At 37.4% G+C, this 21,442-nt stretch overlaps 1 protein-coding gene across 1 annotated transcript in view; it reads left to right on the top strand.

Annotated features, from left to right (window-relative positions):
• The first annotated feature begins 216 nt into the window (after positions 1-216).
• The window catches only part of TRPS1 (transcriptional repressor GATA binding 1), a 370,691-nt gene continuing 349,465 nt past the window's right edge, over positions 217-21,442 (top strand). The window contains exon 1 of the mRNA XM_049700471.1: positions 217-356. The gene's annotated coding sequence lies outside the window, so the exon portion shown is untranslated. The remainder of the gene's footprint in view (positions 357-21,442) is intronic.

The following is a 21,442-nucleotide window of genomic DNA, read 5'->3' as shown; positions in this document are numbered from 1 at the left end:
ATCATTTATTTTGACTTATCAAATATCAGAGGGGAAAATAAATGAGTGTGTTTCTTAAGGCCATCTCATCAGTAGGTGTGGCTGGTATTCCCTGGCATCGATTTTCTCGTAGATGGCATGCCAAAGTCTTAAGGCTAAAAGTAATTATATCCAATGTAAGTTAGTTATTCATTGTCAGTTAAAAGTGTCTTTTCAAAGAAGGATTTGAATCTACATATATATAAACTATTTCAAGAACAGAAGTACAAGACGTACAAGTTAAATGACTTATTCAACTTTCAAACACAAAGTGAAAGTCAGAAAATATTGAGCGAGAGTAAGTGAAAAATACGTTGGAGTTACAAAGGCGTTTCTAGGTAAGGAATTTTACCTTGTTTACATTGAAAATAGGTTGGCAGCAGACTAGAAGTTATTGAGCACTGCCTTTTTCCTGTACTGTGTTACCCTTTTCCTCTATTGTATTCATTATATCCTAAGGAAAAAATGTCATTGTATTGCAACTGTGTATTCAACTACACCTGTTATATAATATTACTTAATTTAGCTAAGTGATAATGTTTCCTAATGTTGACTAAAACATTTCTTAAACTCTGGTAGTCAGACTGGAACATTCCCTGGTAGCACAATGATAATATGCTTTCAGTTAAATTATATGAAGTTGGGTAATATAGAAATATACTACTCTATATAAGACGACATAGAAACCTAATTTTAAATTAGTGTTACTTTGATAGCACTAAATTTCTTGCTAAGGACATCACGACCTTCTCAAGGGTTTTGGTTGAATCCAACTCTTTGAACTTACATTTTTATTCATCTCCTTTCCAAGTATTTTGTTTTAAATACATTGGTAATATTCTTTAAATCATAACTGTAATATAGTTTCTCTCTGGATCTTTACAATTTGTGTAAGTTACATGTATTATGCCCTTAATATGACACAATTATCACTCTAATTAGAGGCAGATGTGACTGACAATTATGGATGTAGTTTCTCTTACTTTCCTGTCTAGTTTTAACACATCCCCAAATAATATGCTCCCCCTCCAAAAAAAATGCCCCCCCCAAAAAACAAGCTGCAAACTTCTTTGTTAGGAAATTTCTACCTAAATGTTGTAACACTATAAGATTCTCAGTCCCAATAGGATTAAAAATAAAGAGATGAACTAGATTTGTGAATCTGAGTCTTCTCTTTAAAGCCACCAGAACCCCCCTCGCCCCACTTCTTTGTGTTCACACCCCTGAAATATTTGCAGGCAGTTAGCATGTTCCCACTTAGTCCTTGCTTAGCCAAGCTATACATACTCTTTTAATCTTTTTTTCATGCAGTAAGTCAAACTCTTCCTTCTGATGTTGTCTGAACTCTTTCCAGTACATCCATATATTTTAAAATAGCATTCTAGTGTTGACGATATGTCCATTGTTTTCTATTTTAGAAAGCTTTTCATGGGACCAGAGCAACAAACTGAATTCTTTAGATAGAGTTTATTTCAGAGAGGACGTGTAAATAATAGCATAATTATTACAAATTATCACTTGCCCACGTGACAATGGAGGGATGTCCCAATTTCACTTTTCTACCTTTGTGGGTTATAGGGATAGAGGATTTTTAAAGTCACGTTTATTTTGTAAATTCTTTTTCTCCAAATGTATGTGAGGATGGGTTCTATAATATTTAATAATATCTTCCAAATGTCCGTTGGGTAAGTTTGTTTTTCACCCAATTTTATAGATGAAGGTCTAGTTTATAAATTATACTTTCACGTCTACTTATCTTTGCCTCCTCTCATTTTATGCGGACTTGGCAATGGTATGGTGTTAAAGTGAAATCGACACACTGTACCTTGACCCATCAAGAGAATCTGAAATTCTTTATCTTGCTTTGCAGAGGAATAGGGGATTTTTATTTTACTCTACTTTACATTTTATGAAATGGAACATACACATTTCTCTTCTTTCTGCCTCCTTCCTTCCCCAAAGACGTCCAAGCTTCTCCGATAATGCATATGTTACCCACCATCTCTAATACCATTTCAAATCATGGACTAAAGAGCTGTTGGTCCAGTTTTCATGTCTGTGTTTGTTAATCATCCTCAGTAATTTGGTGCAAAGGGAGATGAGTGAGGATGATAAGGAGATGGGAGTGGACTCTCTTATGTGAATATGATATTAGTGAGTGGGAAGCTGGGACCTTCCTATTCCTAAAAGAACTAATTTCATGGGTATAAGAGACAGTGGTTCTACAAGCCCTCTGCCTGAAGATACATGATTATTATCATCATTACTACTCCATAGTTCCCCAGAAAGAAGGCTGAACCAAAGAGCTGAAATCACTTGACAAAATCTCTGTTGTTGAAAACCGTTGCCCAAATCTCTGCAAAAGGCACAAATGCGTTAGAGACCTCATCTTACTAGCTCACTATCATTCAAATGTATTGATAGTTTAATACTATCAGAATAAGATGAGGGCTGCGTTGCTAATCAAAAAAGTTAAAACCTAAGTAGGTTAGTAGGCAAACCTACTACTTATAACCTAAGTAGGTTAGTAGAAAAGATAAGTAGGCAAAGTAGGATTGAATGGTAAGAGAAGAGTAAAGGGTCTGGAACAATGTAATTGGAAACATTAAAAAGGGCCACATAGCTGGTGTGTGTTTCCTTGAGTGCGATGGTTTGGCCAGGGAGAAGTTACCTAATGACGGTTTCTATCAAACTTCTATATGCAGATTTTTGGTATAGGAAAATAGGATATTCAATTTACTCTCTGAAATTTTCAGTTTTTATCAAAATGTTTTGGTTATGTAGACATAGTCACAATCTTATTATTTTTCCGTAACTCTAAAATGTATTAAAAGACTCTAAAAACATTTTATTGAATGAAATCCCACTTCTTCAGTGAGCTGAGCCATTGAACAAAACTTACTTAGGATGTTGGGATAATTACTCAGAGATATTTTCTCACTAGTCAACCTAAAACTTTCATATAAATGCATACAAATTTAACTAGGAAATTCCTAGTTTCCTCTTTCAGGAAGCATTTCCTCTTTCAGGTGGAATTTTTTTTTCCCCCATAAGCAGATTATTTGGGAAAAGAGCCCACATATTTTTCAGGGAGGAATATTCTTCATTTAATTCATTTCTTTCTCTTTCTTTCCTTCTTCTGTCCTCCCTTCCTTCTTTCCTTCTTTCTTTCCTTCCTTCCTTTTTTCCTTTCTCCCTTCCTCCCTCCTTCTTTCTTCCCTCTCTCCAGTTCTTTCTTCCTCCCTTTTTAAGGAGGAAAAGCATTATGTCCTACACCATTACAAACTTTGCAAGATACTGATGCACAATGTACCTAAGCATGAAATGGATGCACGTGAAAGTCACAAGTGTGGTTTCGAATTGGAGGAGAGGAGTCCTGCTAGGATTGTCTCTTATCCTGCAATTTGTTGATTTTTTTTCCCCTTTATCAAAACACTTTTCTTGGCGAATTACAATCCATTTTGCAAGCGTAACTGCACATTAAATATAGTAAAAAAAAAAAAACACAAAGTAAATCTAGTAAAGATATAAAGAGCAATGTAGGGGTCGGTTTTCAACCTAAGCAAGGAAATATAAGGAAATATGAAAACTCAGGTAGCAGAGTGTAACTTTTTAAATACTACATGGACTAAAGTAGAATCTATGACTTTGGCAAGGGTTGAAAGAATTAAATTGTTCTCAGAAGTGAGCATGGATCCAATGATCATGTCGTTTCCTTATTCATGTTCTTTTTCCTGAAAAGAGACATTTTGGTGTCAGCTTCTCTCTAAAAGCCAAAGCATTGCTATTGAACTGGAAATAAACTCCAATCGTGTGTCTGAATTAGGAAAAGATTTGGACCCTGTGGGTGAGAAAATGTTCGGTGGCTTTAATTTCCTGCTTGATCTCCATTCTAGAGTTAGCTTCTCTCTCCAACTCTTGTCTTCTTCTTTTGGAGCCGTGGCTGAAGGCAAGCATGGGTCCTTCTGAGCCATGGAACAGAGAAGTGTTTCCCTCAGCCTCCTTCCAGGTTCTCCGACCTCTCACAGGCCATACCCCTAAGAACTTTCACTGCCATTTCCACTCAACTTGAGAGGACTCTTTCCCAAGGGGAATTCCAACAACATCTTGGGGAAGCTGAGTGGAAGGACTATCAAAGAAACAGATTTCGGTTGCTCTTCTCAGCCATTCTTTATAATGGTCACCGGCCACCAGAGAGCCTAACATTCTCCGAGCATTTAGCGGGGCCAGGCACTTGGCACCACAGGGGTTCCACTTTGTGTCTTAGCAGAAGGTGGGAGTTGAGAAAACCTTTATCCTTAAACTTCCCATTGATGGGATTTGCTGTTTGCTCTCCCACACTCACAGGGGCAAATTGGACTCAATAATCTTTAATATTTAAAGGTATTAGATACTAATATAATAACACTGTCAAACGCAGTAAACGTCAACTTTATCGTTATTTATTTATTTATTTTGGCCACCCTGCACATCATGTGGGATGTGGGATCTTAGTTCTCCAACCGGAGATGGAACCCATGCCCCCTGCATTGGACGTGCAAGGTCTTAACTACTGGACCACCAGGGAAGTCCCTTCAAATTTATTTTTAGATGTCTTCTTTACACAGATTTGCAAGGAACCAGAGAATGTAAATCCCTTTTAAGAGAACACTCTCTCTACTGTACAAGGAATCAAGTCACATTAACGTTCACTGTAACTGCTGCTACCTGATAATAGAAGAAAAGTGGTTTTAAAAGAATATTAGTAAAAAATACTTACGATTTCTTGCTCAGCTTAATTCTACACGCAGGATCTAACCTCTAAATCTATAATGGAAATGTTACTTTTATTTTGGTTTTCCTTTAGAGAAAAAAAATTTTAACACTGTTTGTTCTTTCAAAGATTCCCAAATGTAAAGCATATTGATTAAATATTAACCTTTACCGGGCTTTCCTGGTGGCGCAGTGGTTGAGAGTCCGCCTGCAGATGCAGGGGACGCGGGTTCGTGCCCCGGTCCGGGAAGATCCCACATGCCGCGGAGCGGCTGGGCCCGTGAGCCATGGCCGCTGAGCCTGCACGTTCGGAGCCTGTGCTCCGCAACGGGAGAGGCCACAACAGTGAGAGGCCCGCGTACCGCCAAAAAAAAAAAAAAAAGTTAACCTTTACCCATCATAAAATAGCACATATACAAAAAAAAAAAAATAAGGTGAGGTTTTCTCAGTTTTTAAGGGTATGTTTATTCTTAACTACAGTAATTTCTCTTGTGGATCTTGATTCTTGGTCTTAGAAAAGTAGATTTTGTAGAATTATAGGCTGGCAAAAACATCCTTTAGTTCGTGTAGGCTTCTTAAAAAGATACCTGTCTAGTATATCCTTCACACTGGCAGAGGAGGAGACTCCACACCCTTTCTTAGAAATACAATTCATAAGTCTCTAATCAGCAAGTTTTATTAAGCGGCTTACCTAAAAAACACACTCATAAAAAGACCAGTCTATTCTCATTTGGCTATTTTGAAGGGAAATAATAAGGTTTAGCTTTGTTCCTTGCAAGTATTTGAATATTATTAAATGTCAACTGCGGCCTTCTCCAGGTTACGTGACCAACATTCTTTTTACTCACTTTGCCGTTCACAATTGCTTAGAGAATCCAGAAAGAATTGAAACATCCTTAGAGCATAATATTGAATTTAAAAAAAAATACGTTATGAAATGATTTGTTGTTAGAAATTAGGTTGCTGCTGTGCTTATAGGATTTACTTATTCAGTAAACATGTCAGAGTACTTAATATATATATGCCAGGCATTTCGCAAGACTCTAGGCATAAAATGTCATAAGACAGTTGTACAGCAAAAAATTACACTAGAATCTGGTAAATACTATGACAGAAATTTATATAACATGCTATGAGAACGTAGGGAGAGAGCTCAGTCCAGAAGAACTGGAAATATTTTCACACAGCAAGTGACATTTGAAATCAAGTGGTAGCTCTCCACAAGAACTGAGCCTCATAGGCAAAGGCAGAGATTTCTAAAGTATCATAGTTAATAAGAAGTAATTCAATAAGGGTGAAACATAGGCCATGCATGTAGAAGTTTTGGGAGTTGGGACCAAAAGTTTATAATGAAGCCTTGAGTTGAGGATTATGTACATTGCAAAGCATTTGGACTTATATCATGTTGGTTCAATAATGTATGTATTCATTCAAAAAAGTCTTTGAACACATATGTACTGAGGACATACCATGTGGTGGTAATATAGTAAACACTGGAGGCATAGAAGTGAATAAAATAAAACTCCGTGTTGTTTAAGTGTTTATATTTTATGGGTGAAGACAGTAACTAGTCAAGTAAACAATCGATATAATTTTAAAACAATAATATTAATATATTTGTAGTAATCATGTGTTTTTTAGATATTGTAAGTGTTATAAAGAAAATTAAAATACTGTAAGGAGAAAGGAACTGATGTGAAATGGAAAGAGTGGATAGGGAAGTTTCTTAAGAAAGGTAACACCTAAAAGTTTATCAGTTTGAAGGGAAGTAGTGAGCCTTGTAAGCGTTCTGAATAAAAAGTATTGAGGGCAAAGGAAAGAACAAGTTCAGGGACTGCGAAATGAATTTCTTAGATGATGAGAGACCATCACTGAAATTGAAATAGGATGAGCCTTGGAGGGTATGGCACTAACACACATTCAGAAACCCTGTCATTAACAAGAAGATGAATGAAAATATATTCTTCTTTATTAGGAAAAAAAGCTTTACATAACAGAATTAAAATCCTTTCAAATTGTTAACTCTAAATTCCTTTTTATACTCATTGTCTCTCACCTAGAATGAAGACTTTGGGATATGCGTAATTTTAGAAAAGACTAATTTAAATATTGAACATTTGCCTACATTTTCAGATCTTAAAGTTCATAAATGTTCATGGCCAGTATGGGAGAGTGTTCCCCAGTTTGACTTGGGAAAACTAGGCTTCCATTGAAATTGTTAATGAGAACCATTGCAGAAGAAATCTTGATAAGGTAAATAATGGCAACTCAGAGTTCAATACATTCTGGGGTTTCCCATTCTTTTGTTTTCCCTATGAAAAAATGCCACTCCTCTCACTGTCATTCTAAGCATTTGTTATTAAGTCTTGATGCTAAAATACAGAGTATTATTGGGAGATGGGATTTTTAAGGGTTGTTTCTGACAGCAGCTTAAAGTTTGCCTCTGTGTTCTGAATTGGATTTAGCTTCAATTTAGCCCTTGCTCATGTACCGTTGGAGACATGACAAAGACAAATAGATTGACTAAAGGGACATCAGAGGCCAAGATGAGTTACCAAAGGAAGCATCTTTAGTTTCCCAGGCTCACAGCAGATTTTCAAGGCAAAAGAGAGTTTCACTCGCTACGTTCTCAGAGCTTTCCTTTATAACAAGGACACTTGCTTTCTCTGTCCTGATTCTTTGTTGTTTTGAAATTCAGGTGCAGGGGACAATATTTACCATGTTAAATGTCCTCAGATTTGCACTGCATTTGATTCTATGACTAACCTTCTCTTCTGTCACCTGACATTTGCCAATGAATTTCTGTTCATAACTAAAGCCTTAGACAAAGACTTGATAGATCTTCCCCACAAGAGCACCGTATCCTGAGTAAAACAAGCGATGGTTTCCCATATGTTTTATGAAGCGACACACAAGCTGTTTAATTACAGTGTGTCTTAAGAGAAGAGTTTGAAACTTCAGATTCAGGGAAAATGCCTTCCTTTTCTAGAGTAAAGCAACTCCCCAGAATTCCCATGGCCTCCCCCTATGCTCAACTCAGGGAAAGATGTATCCCTGCTTCCTTGTACTATCACAGGTAAATAAGGAAAAGGAATAGTAGCAGGTGTGTTGGAAACCAATTCAGGAGTGAACAAGGAGGCGACGGCGGCATGTCGACTCTTGCGTGTCAGTGTTTCACGTCAGTTTATGTTGCATTCAGCCAAACTTCTTCTTCCTCTCTTCTCACTCCAAGGGCAAGCTATAAATCTCATCTCAGCACCTTAATTCTGGATAATGCTGCAAGCACTTTATCAGTAAATGTAGACAAATCTATATTTGTGTTTTATGAGTTGGTTGAGTTTACACTGTCGTAGGAGAGTTATAGCCACTGAGGGTTTAAAATATTTGCTTTGGAAATAGCAGAGTTCGAAGAACTCAAGTTCTCACTGACAAGGAGCTGAAGAGGACGAATGGGGGATGAGTCAAAGAGAGCCAGTTTGCTCTGTTCCAGACACTTCGCTACTCTTTGTACTTCCCACCGTCCTTCAGCCTGAAAATGAGATAGATGCCTGCCTGTCGGGGGAATGAACTTGAGGTTTAAGGTAGAAAGTGTGGCGTTATTTTTCTACTAAGAAAGTATTTTGAATTCGTCTTTAAAATTTTAATTAGATAAATAGAAAAACTAAGAGAGAGTTGGATTTAACCAGTCTGTGGAACAAAAGCATCCCATAAAGAACTGTTAACCTCCTTAACAACAATAGAAAGGAGAGGAAAACTGTGAAAGCACTCTTTTTATATATATATATAAATTTATTGATTTTATTTTATTTATTTTTGGCTGCGTTGGGTCTTCGTTGCCTCACGCAGGTTTTCTCTAGTTTCAGTGTGCAGGCCTCTCATTGCAGTGGCTTCTCTTGTTGTGGAGTATGGGCTCTAGGCGCATGGGCTTTGTAGTTGTGGCTCGCGGGCTCTAGAGCGCAGGCTCAGTAGTTGTGGCGCATGGGCTCTAGGCGCATGCTCCGCGGCACATGGGATCTTCCCGGACCAGGGCTCGAACCCATGCCTTCTGCATTAGCATGCGGATTCTTAACCTCTGTGCCACCAGGGAAGCCCGAAAGTACTCTAATACCTTCTGCTTCCTTGTTCAATGCTGAGATCATTTAAGAGCTTGTGATAATGAATGTGATATTTAGCTCCCTCTTTCTTCAAAGTGCATGTATTTAAACCACACTGTGTACCCATTCTTTCCACAAGTATGTACTGAGTATATAATATACCATGTGCCTAGCACTATCCTAGGCATTGGAAACATAAAGGTAATCCATATAGACCTTTTCCCCACTGTTCCATAGCTTATAAGCAAATGGTTAATTATTTAAAATGATCAAATACTGTACTCTTGGGTCTGGAAGGGAGAGATTCAGAAAAAAAGGGGAAAAAAATTCTAGTATAACGGTGCATTTGAAAAAGTATTAAATAGAGAATCATGACAAATAGACCTAGAAAATAATAAAAATGATTCAAAACCATTGGCAAAACAAACAGCTGCTCAAGAAAGACGTATAAACATAATATCTACATGACTTGAAGCAAATGGTATTTATGTGGTCATGTGCCTGTAAACACTGATTATTAGTCTAATTAAAATATTGCTATGAGTATAATAAGAATGGGAAGAAAGAAGAGGGTTGGTATAAGTGATCTAAATTCCCATCTATCAAAAAGAAGTAAAAAGCACCAAAATTTATATATCAAGAAATTATATTACTTAAAAATATGGAGATAAATTCCAGAAAATAACGTCTAAAGAGTTAAATGTTTTTTTTGTCTCAGAGACAGAACTAATAGAGGGAAGGCAGAGGGTGATACTTCTATAATAAATAAATAATAAAATACTTCTATAAATAAATCTTCTATAATAAATAAATACAATTTGCAGTAACAAATTGATTTTTAAAAATATGTTCATGTATTGCTTTAGTTAAAATTAAAATAATATTAAAACTGTGAAATCTTCCTTTGACCTCCTTCATATCCTTTGTGAGTCTGTAAGCTTATTAATGTGGAGCAGAGATGTAGAATACAATTGATGAACTCTTCACAGAATATTCCAAGTGGTATTATCCTCATATATCCCGTGTTACCTATCAATTCAGTCATTTATAATAAAACTAGGAGCAAGGCCATAGGTCTTCAATGGCCTTCTTATCTGTCAACTGGTTTTCAATTATAAATTAGCATTTTGGAAGGAGAGGTAACAGGCAAAAGATCATAAATATTAGAGGTGATCTAACTATGTGTATGTCCTAACACTAGAGAGACTTTGAGAAGGAAAATGGGGGGGTAACTCCTCCTACATAAATTGCAAATCACCTTGTACTTCCTAGGGAAATGGTTTTGGAATATAGGCAGCAGTTCCATTGCCCCTCACTATAACTTTGGTGATAATGTATGGTAATGAATGAATATTCAAAATTCTAGAAGAAATACATATACACATAAGCAAATTTGAAAGCTATCCTGCATTTTCCTATTTAACCAAACTCACAAAATTGCTTCCTACCTCAAAAGCTGTTAAAACAATGTAGAAGGAAACAAACAAACAAAAGATCCTGGATACAGAATAAAAGATATACCTCAATATAGATAGTCATCTGTATCATTTATTGAAGAAGAAACTTAAACAGCAGATGAACGGTTCAGTTTCAGAATTAAGGCTTGTTGCTCAGACTTGGAAATCCAACACATCTAAATTCAAATCCTGTTTCCACCTGGAGCAAATTACTTTAGTTCATTTAGCCTCAGTTTCCATATCTGCAAAATGGGGAATAAAAAGACAGTATTACAGTTTTGTGAGACTTACATAAAACAATGCCTATAAATCACATGGTGACCAAACACAGAAAACCATCTCTAAGTACAGGCAGACCTCAGAGATATCGCGGCTTCTGTTCCAGACCACCGTAAGAAAGCAAATATCGCGATAAAGCAAGTCAAACAAATTTTTTGGTTTCCCAGTGCTTATAAAAGTTATGTTTCACTATACTAGTCTATTAAGTGTGCAATAACATAATGTCTAAAAAACAATGTACATACCCTAATTTAAAAGTATTTTATTGCTAAAAAATGCTAACCATCATCTGAGCCTTCATTGAGTCATAATCTTTTTTGCTGGTGTAGGGTTTGAAATATTGTGAGGACTACCAAAATGTGACACAGAAACACAAAGTGAGCAAATGCTGTTGGAAAAATGGTGCTGATAGACTTATCCAATGTAGGATGGCCACAAACCTTCAATTTGTAAAAATCACAATATTTACAAAGCACGATACAGCAAAGAACACTAAAATGAGGTAGGCCTGTATAGTTTTTTCCTTAATTATTAATGCCAAATCACACTATTGCATGCATAGTGCAGTTTTTAGTAATAATGATAACTGCCAGTCAGTGACTATCCCATTTGTACTCAGTGTTTTACATGAAGGTCACTAATCCCCAGGAAACCCTGTGGGATTATCACTCATTTGACACAGAGAGAACATAAGCAAGCCCACAGAGGGAAAAAGGAACTTGCTCTGGGTCACACAGTTAATGTGTAGCAAAGATGGAATTTGAATCCAGAAATGTTTGACTCCGAAAACCCAGGCATTTTATGTTATTATTGTACATCACCAAGAATGCTGCATTTCTATCAGGAGGTCAGAATTATTAAATAAAAGTGCTACATTCAAAACAGGTAGAAGTCCCACAGAAATGAGAACAAGCTTCTAACTATGTTTAATATTAGTAGCATTAATACAACAATGCTTTCTCACAGGGGCAATTTTAAATCTGTGTCCATTCAAATTAATTAAAGCAGCACCTGTCTCCTTAAAAAGAAAAATTAGGGCCAATACATTGAGCTGTGTATGGGAATTACTTATTTGAGCATTAAGATAAAATTTAAAGTCTACTAATATGAGTCTTTAACAATGTAATATATTACACAGGTATGCAGGGCTTCTGACAGCAAAGTAATTTACATATATTATTTTAATATTCCTCATAATTTTTCTGCTGGGAAGATAAGTAGCAATTATTTCTCAGATTTTTCAGATAGTGAAACAAAAGCAAAGGGGAGGAAAATCTTTTATATGTATCTCTCAATAGATCTCAAATTTTATTTTTAACTTTGGGAGCATTTGCTGTATTTGAGGATGATTATAATAAAGTATGTCTCTATTTTAAGTGGGAAATAGTAATGACTAACCTTGAGGTATACTCTGAGTTATAACAAAAATTGAGAAGTAAATCAATTTGTGTGTTCTTCCTACAACTACAAAAAACATCCAGGGGTACTCTGGCAACTGTTTCAATCAAATTAACAACAACTCTATCAAATAAGTCATTTTTGGGTATCAACATTTAAATTGACTTGAAATGCAAGTGATAGAACCACCACCTGGAAAGCAATTAGCCATCAGATTCCGCATCTACCTCATACTGTAATATGCAGTGCAAGAATATTTCCTTGGGATGTTTGTTTGTGATACCAGGATCACAGCCCTCAAGTAAAAACTCAAGCTATAGGGGGCAAAATGTCAGCATGGAACTACCACTAGTTTTATTTGAAAACTCATCATATGGTTTTTATGAGTTTTCAAACAAACTAGAGAGATGAAACCAAAATGGAAGTAAGGAAATCTGATATCCCTCATGAGTCAGATTCTGTTTGCCTGATTGTGCCAAGTTGGGCTTTACTGCATCTGTGATGAGTAAATGGCAATTTAAGCGCACTAATTCGTTGCAGAATTCTCCTATCAGCAGTTTACTTAACAATAAGACTTAAATTAGTTGTCTCCGAATAGTGAATGATGTTACAATTTGATAGAGCAGTTGTCCTTTTGTTAATTTTGCTTTGGTGAGATACAGAAAGTTTTAATTTTATGGGAGAAAAGCTATAATAACTGATTGGTGCATTCCCTATGAAAGAAAATATAGGAACTAATAAAACTTTGCACAAAAGATGAATTTGGAAGTAGTCTCATTTTGTTCACCTGTCCTACAAATATTTGATGAGCACCTACCGTGTGCCAGGCACTGTACTGGATAAAATGATAGGCAAAGACAGAGTCCCTATGCTTATTACAGTTTTGAGGAGGAAATAGACAAGCATCAAATAGTTATACGTAAATGTAAAATTAGAAATGAGGTAAATGTCATGAAGATGTGTTATGAGAGTATATAACAGGGAATCTGACAATTTAGGGAAGTCAGAGAACACTTCCACTGGAGAAGTGATGACTGCATGTAATCTGAAGGGTGAGTAGGAATTGAGTGGACAGCAGGAGGGAAAAGCAATTTGAGCAAAGGAAAGACTATGTACAAGGGCCCTTTTGGGAGTTAGCTCAGTATATATGAAGATTGAATGAAGTTCAGTGTGCCTGAAATAGAGGCAGAGTGGAAAGGTTATACTGTACAATTATATTACATATAATTCATGTCAAGGGCTGTAGTGGAAAATTCTGTTTCCAGCCACAATGGAGTAATGGGGACTAGATACACCCTCCTACCTTAAACAATGATAAAAAGAGATGAAAATATATGAAACAGTGATTTTTCAGACATTGCTTAACAGGCAATGCAGCATAAGAATTACTACAGGAAGGGAAGCAAACTAGATGGGTGCTATGGGCCCCACCTACTGCCTAGAGAGAGTATCCAGGCTACAAGTCAGGGAGGGAAAAACAAAACAGAGCCTGCAGGATTCTGAGTTGAAGAGACCAAGTTGAGAAATTGGGGACAGCAGAGTAGAAAAGAAAAGAAAGATACACAGAAAGGGGAGAGCCACACAGTGAAATAATTTGAAAATCTACAGAAATCTGAAGAAAGCGCCTAACACCAAGAAAGAACCACCAGAAGAGACCAGGCTGAACCATACAGAAAGATCATACAGAGCCAGGAATACCACTTAAAACAGTATAAAAAATTGAAGCCCTCATATAAAAATCTAAAGGAATATATTCAGAATCTCTGTGCTGTAAACTACAAAAAATGAGTAAAGAAATTTTTAAAAGATCTAAATAAGTGGAGAGATGTATCTGTTTTGTGGATTGGAAGGACTCCATATTATTAAGATACCAACTTGATTTATTCAACACTATCCCAATCAAAATCCCAGGAAAGTTTTTTCTAGAGATCAATAGGATGATTTTAAATTTTATATGGCAAAAAGGAACTAGAATAGCCAAAAAAAAAAAAATCCTGAATAGGAAGGAAAAGTTGGAGAACTCATGCTCCTTGATATCAAGACATTATAAATCTACAGTATGACAATGTGATATGGTGAAAGGATAGGTACAAAGGTCAATGGAACAAAATAGAAAGTTCAGAAATAAACCCACAAAAGTGTAGTCTAACTGAAATTTTACAGAGTTTCAAAAGTCATTATAATACAGAAAGAATAGTCTTTACAACAAATAGTACTGGAATCATTGGGCATCCTTTTGTAGAAAAAGTAACTTCAACACCTGCCTCATATATTATATCAAAATTAACTCAAAATGTATCAAAAACCTAACTGTAAATAAAACTATAAAACTTTTTAGATACAACTCCAAAAGTACGATCTATAAAAGGAAGCATGACCCATGGGTTAAAGAAGAAATCAAAAAGGAAATTAAAAAGTATTTTGGACTGAATGAAATGAAAATGAGAGCATGATATATAAAATTCACAGGATGTCACACTTAAAGAGAAATTTACAGCACTAAACCTCTATAACAGAAAGAAAAAATGTTTCTAATCAATGACCTAATATTCTATATTAAGAAACCAGAAAAATAAGAGGAAATTAAACAGAAAAAGAAAAGAGAGACATAAAGGGAAATAATAAAAGGTTGGAAAGCAAAGAAATAAAAAACATAAAACCAATAGAAAAAAAAATCAGTGAAACCAAAAGCTATTCTTTGAGAAGATCAATAAGATTAATAAGGTTCCAGCCAGACTGATCAAAAATAAGAGAATACACCAATAACCAATATCAGAAATGAGAGGAGGGGACATTATTATAAATACTACAGACATAAAAAGGATAATAAGAATATAATGAATAATTTAGGTCAATACATTTGACAACTTAAATGAACAAATTGCTCAAAGACACAGTTTATATATACTAAATAAATTGAATATATTGTCCAATTCCTTCCCCCCACCCCCCAAAAAAAACTTCAGGCCCAAACGGCTTCCTAGATGGATTCTACCAACTATTTAAGGAATAAATAAAGCCAGTTCTGCATAGACTCTTGTAAACATTGAAAAGTAAGGAATAGGGAATATTTTTCAGTGTATTCTGGGAGGTCAGCATTATACTGTCAAAATTAATGATATTACAAGGAAAGAAACCTACAAACCAATATCCCTCATGAACATAGGTGTAAAAATTTCTAACATTTTAACAAATTGACTCTAGTAAGAATAATATATCAATGGGGTTTATTCCCCCCAAGAATACAAAGTTGGTTTAAGAAAAATTCAAATCATGCCATATTAACAGACTAAAAAGAAAAAAGAAGCATAATTATTTCAATGGATGCAGAAAAAAAAAATTGATAGAATTCAGTGTCCCTCTATAATTAACACTTTTAAGAAAGAAAACTGAGAATAAAAGGGAACTTCCTCAACCTGATAAAGGGTATCATAAAAATCCTACAGCTAACATCACACTGAGTGATGAAAGATTAAATGCTTTCCCCTGAAGATCAAGAAGACCAGAGAGTCTCCAATCTTACCATCTCTGTTCAACATTGTATCAGAAGTTCTAGCCCGTGACCTAAGACAAATAGAAAAGTAAAACTGTCTTTATCTCAGAAGACATGATTGTGTAGAAAATCCTAAGGAATACAGCAAAAACAAACAAAACAACGGCTGTTAGAACTAGTGAGTTTAGCAACTTTGCATGATACAAGATCAATATCCAAAATCAATTGTCTTTCTATCCTTCTTACAGTGAAACAGTTGCTATAATAGCATTAAATCACACTCTAACGCCGAAATTCATCCCACCTGAAGCCATGTTTTACATGCACTGTATTTTGTAGACTTATTAAATGTCTGAGTTAGAGTAGGTGATTTGATTTTTTTATTTTTACATCTCCCTGACTTATTATTTTGTAGTTGGAAGTTTGTAAATGAGGTGATTTTAATACTGCCCTTAGACCTGGGTCAGAGACTTCTGCCCTGAACCCCATCTCCAGCTGTACCGCTTCCCACACTGGGGAGCAAAGAGGACATGCCCTCCTGGAGCCCTTGCTCCCACTTCTAGACCACACTCTGGGTACAACACCCTGCCCCAAATGGTCACTGAGTGCGCCTCTTCCCTGGGTCTGTCTTTCTAAGGGTGGGCTGTACCATAGTATGAATATTCCAAGGCCATTGGGTTGGCCCTGGGCTTCCCTTTGCTGTGGGCTGTTCAGATGTTGAACCTGTAGGCTCACGTGTCTATGTGCATGGGCACAAGACCCTGTGGTGTGGAAGGAAGATAAGGGTGAGATAAGGGTGGGTAGGATGAGAATGGGTGAGCCAGGGGCATAGGCCAGCTCTTCGTATTGGGCCACAGGTCTCCAAGTCTTCCAAGAATCCTGCATTCAAACCTGGCCTTCTTGATGTTGAGAAGTATATTTGTCAAGGGATGTGGATAGAACATATTTTACTTTAACCATTTCTTAAAACTTTTAAACATTTAGGTCCATGGCAAGTGGGCCACCATTTATACTCTTGTTCCAGGCTCTGCAAACATCCAAAGCAGGCCTGTCTTTAAACTGTAAAGCTTTAGTTGAGTCACTACTAGGTACTTAACACTCTAGTAGAAGTTCTTGATGATGTCTACTCTTCTGACATTTCTAGACTAACTATTTTGATTTCTCACCTACACCATAATCTCAGGTTAAGCAATTCATTGCCTCATAGTCAAACAGTTCATTCCTCTTCATCTCTTTCCATCAACAACTCTTGTTTTTTCTAATTCATCTTCTTTCATTGTGGTTTATGTTACCGTTGTTGATCTAGCAGACATTTATTTTTTCTCCGTATGTAGTTTTCCATTTTGTTTCTGAACAGGTGCTGTTCTTTGCAGGAGAATTGTGAGGTATTTTTTCTCATTTCAATCCTGCCTCTAAACCATCAGTTCTTTCTAACTGAAACAAGAATATAGACTTTGTTATAAGAAATAAAAAATAATTCAGAATTTTAAAAATACAGGCTGGGGGCTTCCCTGGTGGTGCAGTGGTTGAGAGTCCGCCTGCCGATGCAGGGGACGTGGGTTCGTGCCCCAGTCTGGGAAGATCCCACATGCCGCAGAGCGGCTGGGCCCGTGGGCCATGGCCGCTGGGCCTGCGCGTCCGGAGTCTGTGCTGCGCAAAGGGAGAGGCCACAGCAGTGAGAGGCCCGCGTACCGCAAAAAAAAAAAAAAAAAAAAAAAAGCTTAACCAGGAATAAAAATATTTTAACACATTGAATCATTCATTAAAAATGTGTTCATTCATTGAATCATTCATTTCAAATGTCACTTTTTCCTTTGCTGTTCTCTATCTTCAAAGTGATACTTTTGCTTACCTTTGGCTTTCTCTGGCATTGACAGCTGAAGAAAACCATCCTAATTAAAACGTTTGACTTTTGAGGTGAAATAGCCTCTATCTCATGTATTTCACTGAGCCTCTTTAATTGAAAAATGTAGATATTTTGAGATGATGTGCTCCATTTCTGTCTTTTTATTATTTGCTTTAATTTGTGTCTGTATGCACCATGGTTATGATAATAAATAATCCGGCTTTATAAGTTTGTATTAATGTCTCCATAAAGCTACAAAAAGCAGCTGCTACCTTCATCTTACTTTATCTTTTTAAATTCCTCTGTCGCTTAGCATTTGTTTAAATCAGTTTAACTTTCCTTACAAGTCATGCCTTGAATGTGATGCAGGGCTTCTTAGTGATTTAAAATTTGCCATTTAGGATCAATTACTTCTTCCTTTATTTTAACCTTGAAGCTAAAGTGTATGTGTTAGAAAAAGAAAAAACCCATACATTTAAGAAATGTTAATAATCTTCTGCAGATTTTCTCCCACCAAGCTGCAGAAAGAACAAGGTATGCCTTAGCTATCATTATCATCATCATTAGCAGAACATTAGGTTTATTAAATTATTTGTAAAAGAAAATCATTTCTTAGAGCAAGAATCAGATAGGAATCGATAATGTGGAAAGGAGTGGAGAAAAAAGGATAAATAAATCAACCTGAAATCTGTAGAATCTATAGTTTGTAAAATATTCAGCCTCTAGACAGTTTTTTGGAAGTGGGGAGCCATCCAGTTTTAAGTATCTGAAAGCCAGAAGACTGTGTTTTTACCCACGAAAATCTGTACTGTTCCTCCTGGTTAGGGTATAGTTTTACTTAAACAGGCCAGCGTTTATTTTCAGGAGAGAAAGTGATAGATGGTGGCTTCCTGCTTCCATGTGTGCTCTTCTGTGCCCAGGCACAATCCAGTTGACTGGAAAAGGAGAATGTGACCAATCCTCCCATCCCACTATTCACCCACTGGCAGGGCTCAAGGCCTGGTGCCAAGGCTCTGGCAGGTTTGAGACTATTTCCTGGCAGCCATTGGCTTTGAGAGGCCATATGACTCTGCTTCTGTCCGCCTGGATTTTGTTCTGAATTTCTTAAGGGCTTACTTCTGAGCAGCATCTCCGCGGCAGCAGGAGCCCTGGGATTCAGTGAAGCCGTGTTAGCCAGGAACTTTGGGGCCCTGAACTGCCCCAGGCTGCTGCCAGCCGCTTGCTTCAGGGCTTCAAAGGAGGGCTGGGCTGGAGGACCCAGGATGCTTTGCAGCGGCTGCCACAGCCCCTCTTTAGAAGCACCATGGTAGCCAACAGAGAGGATTCTGTGTTACGTACAGTATGACCCTGGAGGTGCCAGCCAGCTGCTGTGACTCAGCTAAAAACAGGGAACTCGCTGTAAGAGAGAGGGAGTAAAGGGGAGAGATTACTGAGGGGGAGGGAAGAGAGGAAAAGCAGCGGGAGTTTATGATGCCCAGAGTGTGTCAAAGAGCTCAAAACACATTTCTGAAAGAGCTTTCTGGATGGGCCAAAGGAAGCCCATCTCTGTGAGTCTCAAATCTGCTTGGGCAACATAATGTTTAATGGCCTTGGTATCTAATGAAAACAGGCAGTAGAAGGATTAGGGCAAACCAAGAAAATAAATTCTCTGTCCTCTGACTCTCAGGTGCCCTGAGGAAATGTGTACTAATTGGCCCTTCTAGATTTCATTTGTGATCAAACACACTGATGAAAAGAAACAGAATCACTCTGAGTGCAAACTTTTTTTGTTTGCTTTTTGTTTTTTGCTTTTTTCCTATGATGCCCTTAGAACAGGAGAGGTTACTGTCTGAACTGAGAAGCTCAGAAGCAACTCTGAATCCAAATTGTTAGGAACATAACACAATATGGAGGAAATTTACTTATGAAATATTCTATTATGCCACTCCCCTTGGCTCTGGACAGTTGTTTAAGGAGAAAACTGATGCTCAGCTAAAGGTAGGTGTTAAACAGCAATCTCAGTTTTATTTTGTGAAACATTTGCTAGTGTACATTGCTTAGTTCAAAGACAGAAACTTATAGACGTATAGAATATAAGATGCAAAATGCACCTTGGCTGAGAAAACAAAGACAGGCTTGGGAAAAGTGCTAGAGAGGAGACATCACAAGAAGAAAGGAACAAGATTTGATTCAATCAGCATTTTAAAGCAAAGACCAAGGTACTTTGTCCTTAACATCCCATATGAAGAAGGCATCTCTGAGATGATGCAGTGATCAGTCTGGTTGGACAGAGAAGAAAATCAAGTTTGTGTCTTTTATCCATCAGACTGGCGGTTGTGAGTGAGAAAGAAGCTTAGGGTTAAGACACCAGAATGATCAAGTTTGTTCATGACAAGCAAGAAGGTGCGTACAGCACATCAGCTCAGGCCTGGGTGTGTCCGATCCTGGCAGAGTTTCTAAGGTGCAAAAACCTTGAGCAAGTGGTGACAGCCATCCTCTGGGAAAAAAACTGGGTCTCCAGAATTTTCCCAACGATTTTTTTTTCTGGTCGGTTCAGCTCTCATGAAACGTGTCAAATTGATAGCAAAGGAAAAGAGGCTGGAACCAGGTCTAAGGTTTGGATTTGCTGTTTTATTTTTTGCTTTGCCTGTCCATGCCAGCTGGTTAGGTAAGCAGATAGGTTTGATTCAAGAAGAGTAATTTTCCTCTTGGATCCAATTCACACATAAGTTTATGAAAACTGGATCCTCAAAAGAAACTTAATGGGATTTCTGACACATTATTTTTATTGTGGAGTATATGTTCTTGATAAGGGGCATATGCTAAAAAAAGGAGAAGAGAAACATATATTTTCTTTTTCACGTGGGGCTCTCTTTTGAAATTCTGTTTCCGTGTGAGAAGGAACTAGTATCTCCTCGGTAGGCCTTCTGATGAGTGCTTGAAAGCAAACTGAGGTTAAAAGAGGGCAAGTTAGAGGTAAGGACGGAAGCCTCATTTCTGCTTAATCCTAAAAGATTATAAATAGCTTCAACAGGAAAATGATATGAAAAGAAGGATATGATCAGAATATCAGAGAATGGTGTGAGGAAGGAACATAGAATCAGTAGAATTAGGACTTCCTCTAATTCAAAGAGTAAAAGAAAACATCGGGGGACATCTTCCCAAATGCCCACCATCTTGCCATTGAAATAAGGAAGCCATGGGAAGCAACAAAAATGAGGATGAAAGTCTGCATGATCTGCCTGACAAACTGGACTGGTTGTAGCCCCAGGTGAGATGGGGAGAATCAATTGGCTGGATTTCAATACTTATTCACATGGTTTATGTGACTCATTTATTCCAAGTCCCATTTGACCACACAGTAGTCCTTGCCTGATTCTGGGTATCTGGTGTGTGGTTTACTAAGCAACTGCCACTCCTAGTAATTTACTTGGAAATTTTAGGACCCTGTACTGGACTGAATGGCAGTCCTTCAAGAGAGTCATCTATAAGCTGTGACTATGACCTTCTACGGAAAAAGGTCTTTGCAGATATAATTGTGAAGGATATTGAGATGAGCTCATCCTGGGTTAGTATGGGCACTAAATCCAACAACACATGTCCCTATGAGAGAAGAAAAGGGGGAGAACATGCACAGAGGGGAAGACCGTGGAAAGACCGAGGCAGAGATTGGACTTACACAACTATAGGCCAAGGAATGCCAGCAGCTTCCAGAAGCTAAGAGAGAGGCAGGAACAGACTCTCCTCAGAGCCTCCAGAAGAAACCAACCCTGCCGACACCTTGATTTCAGACTTCTGGAAATGGTGAGAGAATACATTTGCTGTTTCAAGCCAGCCAGTTGGTGGCCATCTGTTACAGCAGCCCTAGGACATTAAGATGGACTCTCTTCAAAGCCGGCACTGCAGGACTGGATGTGCTGAAGATGGGATGGGGCAAAAAAGCAAAATGGATTGATTTGAGCTGATTATAATACATATCTATATGAATTCCTCCAGAAATTATAAACGGCTTGGTAAATCAACTCAAGCCATGTGTGAACTGAGCCCTTATTATGTGCTGAGCACCAGGCTAGGAGGTCAGACAATAATCAGCTCTCCTGCCCTTAGGAAGCTGATAGTCTAGCTG

This window comes from Orcinus orca, chromosome 17 (genome assembly GCF_937001465.1).
Source record: "Orcinus orca chromosome 17, mOrcOrc1.1, whole genome shotgun sequence".
Taxonomy (NCBI): Eukaryota; Metazoa; Chordata; class Mammalia; order Artiodactyla; family Delphinidae; genus Orcinus; species Orcinus orca.
The sequence above is the reverse complement of the archived record's forward strand: the minus strand, read 5'-3'. Positions and strand labels throughout refer to the sequence as shown.